We start from the raw sequence: 17504 nt of genomic DNA, 5'->3' as shown, positions 1-17504 counted from the left end.
AAGGTATCTAAATAGGATATTAGTGGAGTGCAGTCTGTAAATCATGTAAATAATCCCTTTTTGAGGCAATGCTTCCAACAAAATGAATAATAAAGAATGGACTAAGAATTACTGTGCTAAGCACTGTAATATGCACTGGGGATGCAGATAGAACAGCAGGTTCTTAAAGAGCTCACTTTCTAATGAGGAAGGCAACCCGTGTAGGAGGTTGGAGCTGCAATTCATAAAGACCCTACCATGGTCCTTACTGAGCAGCTGCAAATCATTCCTATCCCTTCTCTATCATAACATAAAAATATCTTCACCCAAGAACTTCACATTACCCCCAGATTTCTCACAACAGAAGTACCTGAAGCCCCTGTGGCTTTTTCTTTCGAGTGATGGATTCCTCCCAGAACCTTCTTTCGTGGAGGAAGCCCAGACCAGCCATGATTTTGTTCCTTTCCAAGCTGGACTCTTGACATTCTGGACTTTTTCTACCATCTCCCAGTGTAAATACCGCCCCTTTTTAGCTTCCTTGTATGTACTCTCCTCCTTCATTGGAACATGAGCTCTTTGAGGGTAGGGACTTTTCTTTTTACTTGTACTTGTATTTCCAATGCTTAGCACATAGTTCTTTGTACATAGGAACTGCAAAATAAGTGCTTGTTGACTTGTTATTAATGCATCTTCTTTAATATCATTTCCATTAATAAAGTGATATCCATGTCTGAGCTTAACCATTTTGACAGTACTGAAATCTTTGATGTCTAGAACTTTCTTTTCTTTTAATTTATTTTTAGTTCTATAAGATTTTGAGTTTTAAATTTTCCTGCCTCCATCCCCTTCCCCCTCCCCAAGATGGAGTGCAATCTGATATGGGCTCTACATATACATTTATATTAAATATATTTTCACATTAGTCATTTCACATTACTAAGAAGAATTAGAACCAATAGGAGAAACCACGAAAAAGAAGAAACAAAAAAAAAAGGGAGAGAGCAAATAGTATACCTTGATCTGCATTCAGACTCCGTAGTTCTTTTTCTAGATGTGGATAGCATTTTCCATCATGACTCTTTTGGAGTTGTCTTAGATCCTTGCATTACTGAGAAGAGCTAAGTCTATCAAAGTTAGTCCTTGCACAATGTTGTTTTTACTGTGTACAATGTTCTCCTGGTTCTGCCCACTTCACTCAGCATCAGTACAGATATGTCTTTCTAGATTTTTCTGGAGTCTGCCTGCTCATTATTTCTTATAGCACAATAGTATTCCATTACATTCATATACTACAACTTGTTCAGCCATTCCACAATTGGTGAGCATCCCCTCAATTTCCAGTTCTTGGCCACCACAAAAAGAGCTGTTATAAATATTTTTGTACATGTGGGTCCCTTTCCCATTTTTATGATCTCTTTAGGATACAGACCTAGTAGTATATTGCTGGGTCAGAGAGTATGTACAGTTTTATAGCCCTTTGGGCACAGTAGAACTTTCTTTTCTTAATGTTTTTTGATGCAGTTGCTGAGGGAGAAGGTGCTGCATTCCCAGAAGGGCCACTTCCCTAAACTGTGACTGTAGGGACGAGACTGGGTTTTATTCTTCTCAGAGTCCTGTGGCAGTTGGTATTGATAGTGGCAGGGACATCAGACCCCTTTTCCACAAAGTTGCTCCCACAATGATGGCTGCAAGGTCTTAACTTAAAGTACTGTGATTCTTCTTGGAAGTGTTTTCTAGCCTCAGTGCAACACAGTAATGTCAGGACCCAGGAATTTCAAGAGCCATATAAAAATGACTCCAAAAAAAAAAAGAAAAAACTTGAGCCCTAGTTTTCAGGTTTAAAAAAAAAAAAAAGCAATGCTGAATTTTTTTTTAAAGTCTGTTCTTTGATTTACTTTATGTTTAAAACTATGGATAACTTAAAGAAATGAAGTTACCAAATAAAAAGGATTTGGATGATTATACTGTAGCTTAAACTACAACTAATCCACAGCATCCCCAAGGAAAAGAACTAAATCATGGAGTGATCAAGTAAGGAATTCACTTTTGTAGCTCTCCTTGTTTGTCTTTGGTCCTGGAAGAGGACCATGACACCAGGAAGGTGATATCATGACTTGCAACAGCAACCAGCTGGTAACAAGCATTGTACATTCTCATGTAATGGGACTAGCTTTTCCTTGTGAGCATGTGTGGAGGACCATTGATTCAATTCCCTCCACGTAGAAGAGGCTGAAGAGTTTGCTTCCCAGAGAATAATGAAGTGTAATTGAAATGTCTTGGAGAGACTTTGGTGCACAGGTGGCTATTATATAACTAGTAACCCAAAACAGAGTGTTTCAAAGGGCCCTGTTCTGTGAAAACAGTTTCCAGAGTGAGGGTTTTTTAGGGGTGGGGCAGAGGTGGAGGAAAGGAGTGAAGAGAGTTGGAGTTAGTGGCAAAAGAGATTATTTGAAGTAGTCCGTGAGATATTTTGTTCCATTCAAGTAATCTGGCAGAAAAAAGTTTAAAACCACTGACCTAATCTATGCATCTGACACTAATTAGCATTATCATTCAAATAGATCTTAATTAATTTTGGAAACATTACTCTTTAAAAGGTCATTGATACTACATAGATGACTCATCTACAAGGCCTATTTCTATATTGTTGTTTACTGCTCATGCTCTCTTTTCAGGGAAGGACTTAAATAAATTAAATCTGATCTCTTTGTGGTGGAGAGGGAACTGAATAGACCTCACTGCATTCTCCCATCCCATCTCATCTACGAGACCATGTGAAGGCACAGGGAAGAAACCTTGGATGGTATCTAATCCAGCCTCCTTCTTTAACAGATGAGGAAACAAAAGTGAAATGATTTGCCCAAGATCACACAAGTGGAATAGAGGCAGAACTGGCATTTGAACCCAGCTCCTCTGACACTAAATCCAGCATCCTCTGTGCAGTCCAATAGAGTTAAATTAATTGTGCACTTCTATAAAACATAAAACTCAAAAGCTAAATAACATAATGTTGACAACCAAAGTAACATACAAATACCAGAACAGTAAGACAACTCTTTCTCTCCCTAAGCCAGGTGCTGAAAGAGCAGCCACAGTAATAAATAACAAATAAATAAAGAAGTTGATACTTATTAATGTAAGAGGTGTGAACCTATGAAACACATGTTCTGGCTTCATGGTATTAGACATATGCATTAACCTCTTGATAAAGGATATACATGACTAGAAATTCCTGGTTGGTCCTTTGATAACTGTGAAAGGGAAAACTCTGCCAAAGAGGATTGAAGACTGAGCCAGGGAGAGAGAGCTGCCCATTCATTCATCTTTAAAAGTTGAGAACAAGTCTCTCCCTTTTTCTCACATACCCTGTTTTGAGCATCTTGGGACTCTATAAGTTTCCCTTGGATTTCTAGTAAGAGTAGAGGGAGAGATTTCCCTTCTCTTCCCCCTTCCCCTTCTCAGAAGCAGCCAAGGTTGATGCTAGCACATGGCAACAAAAGCATGCTGGCCTGGATAAACCTAAGGCCAGACCTCAAATCCCTGGTTGCCTCTCTGCTTTAGGTTTCTTTCCCTGAGAACATGTGACTGAATCACAATTCTGAAGTGGATGTTTCTAGCCTTGAGCTGTCTTAGGAGATCCTGGGTCTAAGATTTTGTTCCTCAGCAGGAGGTGATCTTCAAAAGAAGAGACTGCTTCTAAGAGGATGCTACTGTAATAGTGGAGTTGATTGAAATTTACTCAATCAGAGTCTTTAAAAGCCACTGGGGAAATGAAATGACCTTGGACAAGTAGTCTGTTCTAATTGGCTGAGGGATTTTATCACCCTACATCCTTTATAAGAGCAATGAGTTAGATGGAACATCTGAGGAAGAAACCATTTTGAGGGGTGGAGAGGAGAGGCCTTAGCTTCAGCCTTGGTCAGGTCTCCTTCCTTAGCTAGAGGAGGGCCTTGTGAGCTTGGGAGGGTCCAGAAGATTTTGGATTGGCCATCTCTCAAATTCAGCGCTCTAGCATTGTCTCTCTAGAGCAACAGAGGCGGGCAACACTGTCTGCATCAGGAGCCAAGGACAAACTGGACATAGATTCACCCTGATTAAGGGGAATTTCTTGAGTTTTCCACAAATGGAAGACAATGATTTCCAGCAACCAGGAACTTTGAGTTTAAGCTTTGCCACATGTGACCTCTAAGGTTGAAACCACTTTCCCATGAACACTCACTCTCTCTCTCCACATATATACACACACACACACACACACACACACACACACACACACACACATACTTATAGGAGAATACATCACAAACATTTTTTCTGGGCAAGGGGGAAGAATGTTTTGCATCGAACTATTTAAAGTTGGCTAACTAAATTGATCTTCAACTAATAATCTCAGGAGGAAGCACACTAATGGGGGCTGGAGCCATGAACTACTTCCTACTTCTCTAGGCTAATCCAAAAACCCTGAGGGCAAACCGCGGCCTGATGCTAGGGCCCAAAATAAAGATGCTCAGACCGTGTATGGAAAATTCTGCATAGGAAAAAAATTAAGAATCCAAGCCAAGCCCAAGCTCGCTAGGATATCTAAATTTCAAGTTTCACAGATAGCAATGGTCAGAGGTGAAAATGAAATATCTATTCAGTAAACCCACAAGTCTTCTGGGAGTGTTTGCCTCCCAGGATATTATAATAATGATAGGCTACTGCATCATATTTTAAGTATTTGTCAATGCATGCTCATGTTTTAAACATTTGTCAATGTTTGCTTATGAGTTTATTTTGTTTTAAGCATCTATTTTTGGGGTGGAAGACATAAATAGTTGTTCTATACCTGATCTTCCTTGTACATTGAACACCTTTCTAGAATACCTTTCTAACACCTAGACCTTAGCCAAACATAAGGAAATAAAAGAGATTTTTAGTGGAATTCTGCTCTGAAATGAACACGATAGGAACAGAGTACAAATCCCTCAAGTTAGGATCTTACTCTTCCAGACCATGAACTTGATCCACATAAACCCAGAGCCAGAACCCCTTGGTGGAGAAGAGGGTGCCCCTCCCTCAAGGTCCATGCATCTTACCTAAAGTAACGTATAATTCCAAATCACTTATGACTTTGAAGTGCTTCCATAAATATGATCACATGCACTTTCATACTCAGCCATTCATTTTATCCTGTGCTAGCTTGTACCCTTTTCTGGGTCAGCCTTCTTATTGGCAATTTGAGAGTAGGTAGGAAGTATGGAAGAGGCCCTAAATTGTCACAACCTTCAAAATGGAAAATCTCTTCATGAATAATCAAAAGTCAAGTGTAGTTTCTAGAAATCTTATTGTTCAAGTGCAAAAGCCATTCTTATAATCCAATGTTTTAAAATTGAAATTTAATAAGGTACAACATGGTGCCATGCAAAAGATATTGGATTTAGAGTCAGGGTACCCAGGTCCTAATCCTGAATCTGCCACTGATTCGCTATTTGGTCTTGCCAAGTTAATTTAACCTCTCTAAAATTCAGCCAGCCTGGAGGTTTTTCAGTTTGCCCTTCAAATTGCTATGGCTGTGGGGAACTTGTAGATGTAGAATGTTACATGCATTGTCAAATGCGGTTTCTAGGTCTTTTAGTTTTATGTAACTGTTTTTCATCATTACAATGGAGGATTCTGGGAGGGACTATAGCAAGTCATGTCTGTGATGTGGAAACAAAAGGTATCAATACAACTTAACATTTTAAAAAAATAGTATTGCTATTAGACAACACTGTGTGAAATGTAGCTTTGCTCCATTATTTGAACATTTGTGTGGAGATCAAGTTAATACTTTTCTAGTCAGCCAAGGACATCAAGGAAGCTATTGAATTAGCTTGGTATCTTGAACCAAATTGAAACAAAACTTTCAATCCCAATCTTTTAGTCATGCAAGTAAATTTCCATTGCAGAGAACCAGCAGAGAGCTATTTTCCTCACTGCATACATGACCAGATACTCCTGCTTGGTGCTTTGCGAAGTTCCACAGCAATTATCAGAAAGGTGACACTCCATAAGTGAATAGTAACCAAATTTCACCTGTGACTGAAGCTCAAATTTTCCATTTTTAAGATGATGTTGATGAAATCCTAATAAAGCTGGCTCCAGCCCCAATATTCTAACTTCCTTGTGGGCCCCACTGAACAGCAGGACCACTGCCCCTACCTAGCCACTCCCCCGCTTAATATCCTAACTTCTTCGTATATGCCTCACTGCTCACTAGAACCACAGGTGTGTCCATGAACTCATATTTCTTACAGAAACAGCAGACGTGTCCATGTGATGGGATCCCAGCCACTGCCTCTAGCTAGCCACTGCCCCCAGGCCCATTCCTCATATTTCCCACAGAAACAGCAGGTGTGTCCATGCATTCAACAGCAACCACATCCATCTAGACTCAGACAGGACCACAATACTCTGGCCAATCAGAAAGCAGCACCACAGGATGCCCAAGCAGAACGTAGACCCCAAAACAAGAGACTTTCCCTAAGTAGGCACCTGTGCAATAATAGCAAAAGCTTTGGGTGAACTTATGACATAGGCTTATTATATCGTTATCATACATACAAGTCCCCTAAAATAGGTTTTTCTGTACCCATTGTGAGTGATCGAATATGAAGTTCTGCTGTGTCTGGGACTCCTCCCATACTGCCTAATCTCTTAACAAACCCCTCTTGCCTTTTTAATATTCATAATTTCTGTAATGTAATTGTATCTTTACCCTATAAAAATCCATCTTGCTTTCTCTGAAGTTGCTTGGAACTTAGCCTGCTTCATGGGAGGCATCGATCTCAATAAATGCCTGTACTTGGATTAGAGGTGGTCTGACTGAATTCTTTGGGAAGGTTTGACCACAGCACATCCTGAAACTCCAACAATGTGACACTGAAATAAAACAAATGAAGTAAGATTAATTTCAAGGATTCTTGGATTCATTGTTCTTTGGGTACCTACCCTGTCCACTGACCTAGATTACAAACTCCTCTGTGACTTGGTGGAAAATGTTCAAGAATTGCTGCAGCCAAAAAAAATCATCACCAGGAGGCTAACCCAGTGATAAGTCTCTCCAAATTTAGCTAGGCTGGTCACTTCCTACCCAGACCACCAATTCTGGAGGGGCCCCAACTATGCTCACTTCACTCTGCTAAAGTTACTCTCCCCACTTTGCCTCCTCACTAACCAACTTCTTACCTTGGAGAAACCTCTTCCTGAGACCCACTCTCCATATCAGGAGCTTCCTATCCTGGACCGCCATTTCTTGAGGGGTCCCACCCATGACCACTTCACTCCCTGTTCCACTCACTCTCCAGATTTCTCTACCTCCTCAACAGTTGCCTGTCACCACCATCCCTTCTTCCTTCTAGCTCCCCTTTTAGGGTTGTCTTTCCCCTATTAGAATATGCTCTCTTTGAGGATAGGGACTATTTTGTTTTTATTTGCAGTTCCAGAATTTAGTACAGTACCCTGCATGTAAGAACTTCATAAATGCTCTATCAATATTTCATGCTAGCTAGCTGTCCAGCTATCCTATTGATGGAATGTTTTAAAAGTGGAAGAGACCTTAGAGGGATCTTATATATAGATGAGGAAGCTGATGCCCATTGGAGTTCATTTGCTTGCCCGAAGTTACAATATGGCGACTAGAAGAAGAGAAATTCAAACCAATGTCCTTTGATTCCAAATCCAGTGTTGTTTCCATTGTTCCAGGCCTCAGATGATAGACATAAAGCTGGTCATATAGCCAATACACAAAGCCCTTCTAGCTAGAAAGAATCTGCAAGAGCTCATGCTTCATTGGCATAGCCTTGGGGACCCCAGGGTCTCATTCATATCATAGTGACACATCTGAGAAAGACTTCAGTGGAGGCTGATGTTGTACAGCTAAAATTATGAATGGTCTACTGGTCAGGTCATAACTAAGGGCAGACAGGCTGTCATAATAATTTAGTCTTGGTTCACAGGTACTTTTGCCACCATTCCTTGAGGTCTAAGAACTGGATTTCCCCTGTGTTTAGACAATTGAAGCCATTTCTCCCTGTGCACACAAAAACAGTAAGAATGTGGCTTCCTTCTAGGGAAACTGAGCCAAGATAAAACAATATGTCAGTATGTCAAAAGGACTGCCCTCTCTATCAATAATCTGTTAAAGAGGCTAGAGCACAACAAGTTTGTCAAAAGCCAACGTGCTCTCTACCTTAGGATCTTTTAGGCAATGTAGTGGACAAATGAGCAATGGATGCTTGGCTGGTCAACCCTTACCTAAAAAAACAAGCAATTTTGTTCAAGATCAGGAAACAGATACTTAAGCACATAAATGTCTAGGGGGAATTCCTACCTCAGTAAAAATTTTTGAATCCACCAAAATAACTTTTAGAAGTATGTTTCTTAAAATCACACATACATATATACATGAGGAAGAGAGGAGAGAGAGGCAAGAAGAGAGGGAGGGAAGGTAAGGAAGAGAGACATTGCTGAGTCTTCTCTTGCCAGCCAGGTAGGGAGGGCAGTGCTTCTACCTACTGCTGGACCACTTGGGAAATCTCAGAGAAGAGCCGATGCTATCCATGCTGCTCTGTTCTCTAGGAGAAGAAGAAGCAACACTCTCCTCTACCTTTCTACCCAACAGGAAGAAGAAAATTGAGGAAAAGGAACCAGAGCCATCAGAAAACTTGGATATTTAAGTCCCCTCTACTACTTCCATTCTAGTGTTCCTAGTCAAAATAGCAGTCCAATCACCAGGAGGCTAACCCAGTGATAAGTCTCTCAAAATTTAACTAGGCTGGTCACTTCCTACCCAGACCACCAATTCTGGAGGGGCCCCAACTATGCTCACTTCAACCTATGAGGTTGGAGGAAACACCGGACTCTCTGTATTCTAAGCTTGATGCCAGACCTTAGGCTCAATGTCCACCCAATCTTTTTAAAGAGACAAATGAGTTTTGAATCTACAGGTCCTACTTTGCTAACTTCAGAAAAGAAGCTCTTCCATCCAGTTAATATAAGCCCCCTATTACTCAGGCTGTAGCCAAGAGGATGGGACTAGTTATTACATACCTCCCTCACCTCATGTCAAACAGCTGGCGGGTAACTCAGTGTCAGTTATAATTATGATCTTGCAAGGATAGCTAAGCAAGCATGCTCCTAACTAGTAGAAGCAACAAAGTAGGCCACAGGTGCATAAGCGAGTGATGATGTAACACATCACTCCACTCTGGCAGAGGAAGAAGTAATTTAATTAATGGTGACTTACTATGGTACAAAGGGGCAGGAAGCTGAGGTTGTGGATAGAGTGCCAGGCCTGAAGTCAGGAAGGCTCATCTTCCTGAGTTTAAATCTGGCCTCAGACTCTTATGAGCTGTGTGACCCTGGGCAAGTCACTTAACCCTGTTTGCCTCAGTTTCATCTGTAAAATGAACTGGAGAAGGAAATGGCAAACCACTTCAGTATTTTTTAATGTATTTTTTTATTTTTAGCTTACAACACTCAGTTCCACAAGTTTTTGGGTTGCAAATTTTATCCTCCTCCCTCTCCTGCCCCCTTCCCCCCAAGACGGCATGCAGTCTGACATAGGTTCTATATATACCTTCACATTAAACTTATTTACACAATAGTCAAGTTGTAAAGAAGAATTATAACCAATGGAATGAATCATGGGAAAGAAAGAACAAAACCAAAATAGAAGGAAAAAAAAAAGGAGAGCAAACAGTTTGCCTCAATCTGCATTCAGACTCCATAATTCTTTCTCTGGATGTGTATAGCTTTTTCCATCATGAGTCTTTGGAGCTGAGAAGAGCCAAGTCTATCAAAGTTAGTCATTACAGATACCATGTGTCTGTAATCGTGTGTAATGTTCTCCTGGTTCTACTCCCCTCATTCAGCATCAAATCACATAGCTCTTTCTATGTTATTAGGAAGTCTATCTGCTCCTCATTTCTTATAGCACAATAGTATTCTATTACATTCATATACCATTAGCCATTCCCCAATTGATGGGCATCCCCTTGATTTCCAATTCTTTGCCACTACAAAAAGAGCTGCTATAAATATTTTTGTACATACGGGTCCCTTTCCCACTTGTATGATCTCTTTGGGTACAGCCCAAGAAGTGGTATTGCTGGGCCAAAGGGTATGCATGTTTTTATAGCCCTTTAGGTATAGTTGCAAATTGCTCTCCAGAATGACTGGATCAGTTCACAACTCCATCAACAATGTAACAGTGTTCCTATTTTCCCAAATCTTCTCCAGCATTTATCATTTTCCTGTTTTGTCATGTTAGCCAATCTGACAGACCACTCCAGTATTTTTACCAAGAAAACCCAAAATGGGGTCAAGTAGAGTGTAAAACGACTGAACATCTGCTATGGAACTAAAGATCACTTTTATCTTTGTCTGTATTAGCTAACTATCGCTGTGTTGGTCTTTCGTTCTCGAAGAGGACCATGACATCAGGGAACTGATGACATGACTTGCAGCTGACTTTGATTTAAGTGAGGGAGGGCTGTGCAAGGTCACCAGCCTCACCTTCTCCTCCAGAGCCATCTGGGTTCAGTGAACTGATATTCACCAGGACAACTGGAGATGGCCCAGGATGCATTGGGAGACCCTGGCCCTTTCAGGCTAAGTTAGTTTCTCTTCAGGTTCTCACTTTGAGTGAGGTAACATCCATTCAGTGAACAGGCCTCTTTAAGAAGTGAGTCAATGGATGGCCCCTTTAATTAAAACTAAAAAAAAAAATTAAACTGAGAGGGGGAGACCCTCAGGGTTCCTGACCAAAAGAAGAACAGTTACTATTTGGTATTTACATTCACTCTGTGCTAGGAGGGAAGGGACCTATTGTCCGGTCTATGAGCTCCAGAGTGAATTGAGTTTAAGGCTTGGTCTTTGAGAAAGAAATCTAGCCAGTAAACCCGAAGTTAGCGAGGCAGCCTTCGGCCATCAAAATGGAGCACGGAGAGGAGGCAGAGGCTACTCACATGTGTTTGTCCTTGGTTCTTGAAGAGGACTATGACATCAGGGAAATGATGAAACGACTTGCATTACGATGGAAAGCAGACTGGAGTCATAGAACCTGGGTTCAAATCCCCACTTGGTCCCTTAATGCATCATTGAGCAAGTCACTTCACCTTTATGGGCCTCGGTTTTCTCATCTGTAAAATGAGGGAGTTGGACTGGATAGCTTGTCATGGGCTGGGTCTGACTGGTAGTTTAGGTCCAAAATTTGAATAAAATGAGACAGGTGCCAACCATTTAACAAAATGTTTACATAACTGTATAGCAGGAAGAGAATATTCAAAGTAGGGAAGGATGTTTATGTAGGATATAGCTTCTATTCAGCCAAACACAGTTGCCTGAGCTCTCCTGTGTCAATGCTCGTCACCCTGCTACTCTAGAGGACTGAGGGAGTTGCTCAGCCCCTCCTGTCCTGGCTTCTCTGTATCCCAAATGACCAGGAAGCTGCTTCTGTGGTCTGAGCCTTAATCCTCCAAGCCAATTAAATTTTAAGGAGAATCTCAAAAACTAGCTTAACTTCCATGAGGGGAAGAGGGGGTTGTGGGTTTGAATATTATTCCAATTGCAACCTCTAAAGTCCCTTTGAGCTCTGGATCTCTGATTCTATGATCACATGACTTCCAAAGACTACGAGTGTCCTTACCAATTTTGTTTCATAAATAATCATAACATCCTCATGGGTAGAAGCACGATGAACATACTCTTGCTCTCTTTTTTCAGGGGGAGATATTGGAAGATGGTTCTAGCACAAACCTTCCCAAGTTGTTGATAGTTATCAACTAGTATGGCATGATGAAACCCAGCCAGCTGATTGTGTGGCTGAGAGTTGCTCTCAAGCTGCCAAGGCTTGCCAGTACCCATGAGACTCTCCTCTTTCCCCACCCTGGTCATTTTCAGCGTACTCGAGCCCGAGCACAGGAGAGCTTGTAAGTGAGAGTGTGTGCCTGCACACACACACACACACACACACACACAGACACACTCACACACACACCCATTGGGAGGCTTGCTAAACACAAAAAGAAAAGACAGGACTAAGATCTCACTGGTTCTAGCTATGACTAAATTATACCTCTGCTTTGTAAGAAATATATGTTTACCTTATGTTCAAGATGGTTGCATTGGCTTTCATTTTTCAGTATCTCTAAGTACCCCAAGAGATACCAGTACCTTCATTTTTTCATCCAACAAAAAAAGGAAAAACTAATCAAAGTTGTCTGAATGCAACAAAAATGATCAGTAAAGAATGGGGAATGTGGGTTCCACTGCTAATTGGAAAGGTTAGTTGGGGAAACATAAGCTGAATTTAACGCTTAAAGTAAGGAGAAAGGCAAGTATGGCCTAGGAGAAAAAGCGTTGGCCTCAGAGTCGGAAAGACTTAGGAAGAGAGGGATAGAATAAGCATTTACTGAGCACCTACAATATGTTCAGCTTTGTGCTAAATTCTTTACAAATATTATCTTGTTTGATCCTCACAACAACCTTGAGAAGTAGGCATTATTATTATCCCACATTTTTCAGTTGAGGAAACTGAGGTAGACAAAAGTTAAGTGACTTGGGGCATCTAGGTGGTGCAGTGGATAGATCCCTGGTCCTGGAGTCAGGAGGACCAGAGTTCAAATCTGGCCTCAGATACTTACTAGCTGTGTGATCCTGGACAAGTCATTTAACCCTGCTTACCAAAAAAAAAAAACTTAAGTGATTTGCCCAGGGCCACACAGCTAGTGAGTATCTGAGGCTGGACTTCTCTAACACATACTGGGCATATAACCCAGGACAAGTCAACTGTCCCAGATGACTCTTTTAAAATTTTAAGCTTCAGACCTGCAATAGTGAAGAAATTCTTCACCAGGAATCCCCTTCACCGATGAAATCACAAGTTTGGAGTTCTAGACATTTATGCATACATATGTAGTACAAGGAGCTATCCAGTGTGATGAAGGAAGTAGGATGTTAAATAATGAATGACTTTTCTTTTAATTCTTAATTCTATGAGTAAAAGTCATTTAAGAGACTGAAGGACTAGAGTTAGAAGGTACTCTAGTCACTTACTGAGGCCAACCCTTCCCCCCTCCTCCTTTTATAGATGGGGAAACTTAGTTCTAAAGCAACACAATGATTTGCCCAAAGACACATCACAGACTAGTGGCAGAGCAGGGACTAGATTCCTAGTCTAAGGCTCTTTTACACTTCATTTTGCCTAGATGCATATAGTTAGAAGAGCTAAATGTTACTGATAGGTGTTAGTATAACAAAATTACTATTATTATTTTATAGTGGACATTTATACAGAACTTCAAAGTTTATAGAGTCTTATACATAAGTTGTCTCATTTGATATTCATAGGAACCCTATGTAACAAGTATTATAACAATATCATTATCCCACTTTTAAAGATGGGGAAACTGAGACACAGAGAAATTAAGTTAAGAAATGTTGGAGGCAGTATTCAAACCCAGGTCTTTCTTGATTTCAAATGCAGGTTTTTTTTCATTGCTATGCTTCTTTGTACTAACCACATACCTCTTTAGAGTCCCCAGCAAATACCCAGCTAAACTGATTTTGCCCTATGCCTTGAAAGCCAACCAACAGGATTTGTGAAAACCTGAGAAAAAGAATTCGAAGGGCAGAAGCCCTTCCGTTCCATAAAATCTAAGAAGAGTTAATAGCCTTATATTCATCTAACATTAATATACTGCTCCTAGACCCACAGGGCCTGGAGTATGACCTGTGTACCCAGGCATTCACTGTGTACCAGGTTCAGTCCTGAAGGATCCTGCCTCTACTCAGGCTCCCCTTTCTCACACTTTTTAACCCATTAAAGCCCTGATCTTGGCACCCTGGGGAAAAATTACTTAAAGCTCAGGTTATAGCTCAAATCTAGGTCTTCTAAAAGAAGAGGGAAAGAAAAGAGATGTTCAATGCACAATATGAATTCAATATGAGACAGGTAATTTATTCCTATACACAGATGGAAGGTTAAATATAGAATGGGAATCAACAGAATGAGATAATAGGATTCAGTAACTTATAACTACTGTTACAGTCTCCTAAGAGGCTAATATTTAAACCTCCTCATAACATAAGCAGTTTGTAGTACTGCTAATTAGGCATTTTATATTTCACTTTACTTCAGTGCTGTCTTTTCAGTTCTGTCAGTAAAAGTCAGACTTGGGGCAGTACTCTTTTCAGGGGCCTATGTGTTCAATGTAGAAGCTTCTCCTGCCACCGGTCAGCTCTAATATGATAGGACCTAAACCCTCTGGATATCTCAAATTTACAAAGTTAATTTCAAGCCTGAACGCAATCAACTCAAGGGACTTTTTCACCTACAATGAAGAAAAGAACAAACACAATGAAGCAAAGGCAGCCAGGCATAAGCATAAACTTACCTATGCAAGACATGTGCTCACGGCCCCACGTAGGCTGGAAGGGAAGTAAGAGGAATTGACTCTTCTCCCATCCAACTCTTGGGAAACAGTTCAAAACAGTCCTCACACACTTGCTAGCTAGAAAGAAAGAGATGCCTTTTGTCCAGTCACTAAGTTATCGATTCTTTCACCTCAGCAGCCAGACAATCGTATTTATAAGCACCGTCTAAGAGCCAGGCTCTTAGGCACTGAAGATACAAAGAAAGACAAAAAACGGTCACTGATCTCAAGGAGCTCACAGTCTAATGTAGGAGACAACGTGTAAACAACTATATACAAGAAGCTATATTCAGGATACCTTGGAAATAATCAGGGAAATAAGGGAAGGTGAGATTCTAGCTGGGACTTGAAGGAAGCCAGAAAATGGAGATGAGGAGGAAGAAGATTCCAGGTAAAGGGGAAAGCCAGTAGGGGAGAAAAAAACAAAAACAAGAGATGGAATGTCTTGTTCAATCTGGTCAGTGTTACTGGATCGCAGAGTAAATGGGGAAGTGTAAGAAGACTTAAGGTAGGAAGGGGGGAATTTACAAAGGCCTTTGAACACCAGACAGAGGACTGAAGGCAGACAGTGACAGAAGGCATCTGAAAGTTTGTGAGATGAGGAGGGAAAAAGAGTTCTCAGTGAATGGCCTTAATTATTTAAGTAAAATATGAAGCAAAGTTTTCAGCTGAGAGGGTGGACGAATGGGGAACTATGGGAGGTTTGAAGAGGGATGAAAAGATTTGGAAGAGCTTCTATTGTGAATGGGATGGCGAGTAATTAGGGAGGTTTAAAAGGACTTCCTTTTAGCAGTGAGGATATGTAACATAAATTTATAGTAGACTCATTCATCGTGGTTTTCACTAGCTTCATTCAGCAGCATGGGTGTAGGAGCCTTTGCAGTAAGTAGATGACAGGAAGTGACCCAAGGCCAAGGCTCCGCAGGGTGAGACAGAAGATGTCAGGGACACTTGCCTGGAGTCATTCCTGAATAATTAGCATATTTCCTCTCCTTTGTATATTTCCCAATCCAGTCATTCTGAATGCCCAGATGCTAATGTATAACCTACATTCATGCATCCCCAGCCTCCTCCACCTCAACCCTACCTCCCCAACTCAAAAAATCCCACTACAGCTCTGTCTTACCTTCTATTGTGCCCTCCTTAGTGCCTGCTTCATAAGGATAATAAATTAAACCTCTTCATTTCTCACTCTTTCCATCTTCTAGCACTCAAGAACTTGCTCTTTCCTAATAATACTGCTTCCTTTGTCACCCTTTCCAATACTGGTTCAATTTTCAACACATTCCCAACTCATTGGTTAGAGTGGGAACATTAGAATACTCTTTGGGCCTGATCACCACTTCCAGACTCTTTACCTATCCACACCCATGACATTCCACTTCTTTACTCATTGAGTCTATGTGTTGGCTCACAGTTCTCTCTGTCACAGCTCTTGCTCTCCTATTAGGGGTCTTTAACACACACACATATGTATGTATGTATATATATACACATATGTATGCATATATATGTATATTTGGACTTTCTTAGTAATTCTAACTTCCCAGTTCCTCAAACTACTTAGTTCACAAGACCTAGTCTTCCATTGTACTTGAGCTACACAGAGGTAGAAGTTCATATTCTTAATTTTGTCATCACTACAAGTGTTCCACTTCCATGTTCATGAACTCTGAAATTCTTTTTTCTGATCATAATCTTCTATCATTCTTTCATTCTCTGTGCCTTGTGACCCATAACCCTTCATCCAAGCTCTCCATGACTTCCTTTCCATCTGCCCCTCAGTTCTTTCTCAGACTATCACCCCCATACTAGTGACACTCTTCTGTTTCCCTTATCTTAACCCCTTGGTGAACCAGTTCAACTCTTCACTGTCCTCCATGCTCTCGCCCCCTTGCCTTTGTTGTCATTGTTCAGGTGTTTCGGTTGTGTCCTCCTCTTTATGACCTCATTTAGGGTTTTCTTGGCAGAGATGCCATTCCCTTCTTCAACTCATTTTACAGATGAAGAAAATGAGGCAAACAAGATTAAATGACTTGCCCAGGGTCACATAGCTAGTAAGAGTCTGAGGCTAGATTTGAATCTGAGAAATTACGTGCATGTACATATATGTGTCGGTGTGTGTGTGTGTGTGTGTGTGTGTGTGTGTGTGTGTGTATAAAGACACATGTTGGGCACAGGGTGAGTTGAATAGGAAGGGATGATATCTAAAAAATAAAATTATGGGGTGAGGGAGGAAAGGGAGAAAGAGAATGGGAGAGGTAGAATGGGGTAAATTATCTCACACAAAAGAGGCAAGAAAAAGCTTTTACATTGGAGGGAAAGAGAGGGTACATGAGAGGGAATGAGGGAATGATCACAAGATCTCAGTCTTCCTGACTCCAGACCCATCCACTGCACCACTTAATTGCCCCTAACTCTAATCCCTTGGTTTTAAACCCCAAACCTGAATGACTCTTACCATTTACTTCCTTCACTCTTATTCATGTGCAGCTTAATGGAGTTGGGAGTTGGGGGAAATCATAAAATTATGCTGACTGGATCTACTACAGATGTATATTTTCTAGTCTCAACTGAGCCTTCACTCCAGCAAGGCAATCATTCAATTCCTCCATAATTAATTCATTATTCTGCTCTCCACGGTGACTGTTCCAAACCTCTCACCCTCCTTAAACCTTCCACATAACTTCCTTTCCACATCCTTTGTGTCAAGGACCTTACCTCATTCTCCACTGAAAAAATTGAAGCCCTTTGGTGAGACTTCCCCTGCCCCTTTTTTCTCATCTCACACCACTCAGACATCTTTCTCCACTATCTCCTCCTTCTCTCTGGACTCAGATGAAGAGGTATACCCTTTTCCTTGCCGAGGCCAATCCCTCTACGTGAAAGTTTGACCCCATCCCTTCCCACCTTCTCCAGCAAATTGCTTCTACTGTAATTTCCACTCTCTTGTCTTCAATATCACCCTTTACGTGGACTCCTTCTCTGCTGCCTATAAACATGATCAATCTCTCCTGTATCCTTAAAAAAAATCCTCACTTGATCCTACCATTCCTGTGAGCTATT

The sequence above is a fragment of the Trichosurus vulpecula genome, chromosome 2 (genome assembly GCF_011100635.1).
Source record: "Trichosurus vulpecula isolate mTriVul1 chromosome 2, mTriVul1.pri, whole genome shotgun sequence".
Taxonomy (NCBI): domain Eukaryota; kingdom Metazoa; phylum Chordata; class Mammalia; order Diprotodontia; family Phalangeridae; genus Trichosurus; species Trichosurus vulpecula.
This window is presented reverse-complemented; position numbering follows the sequence as displayed.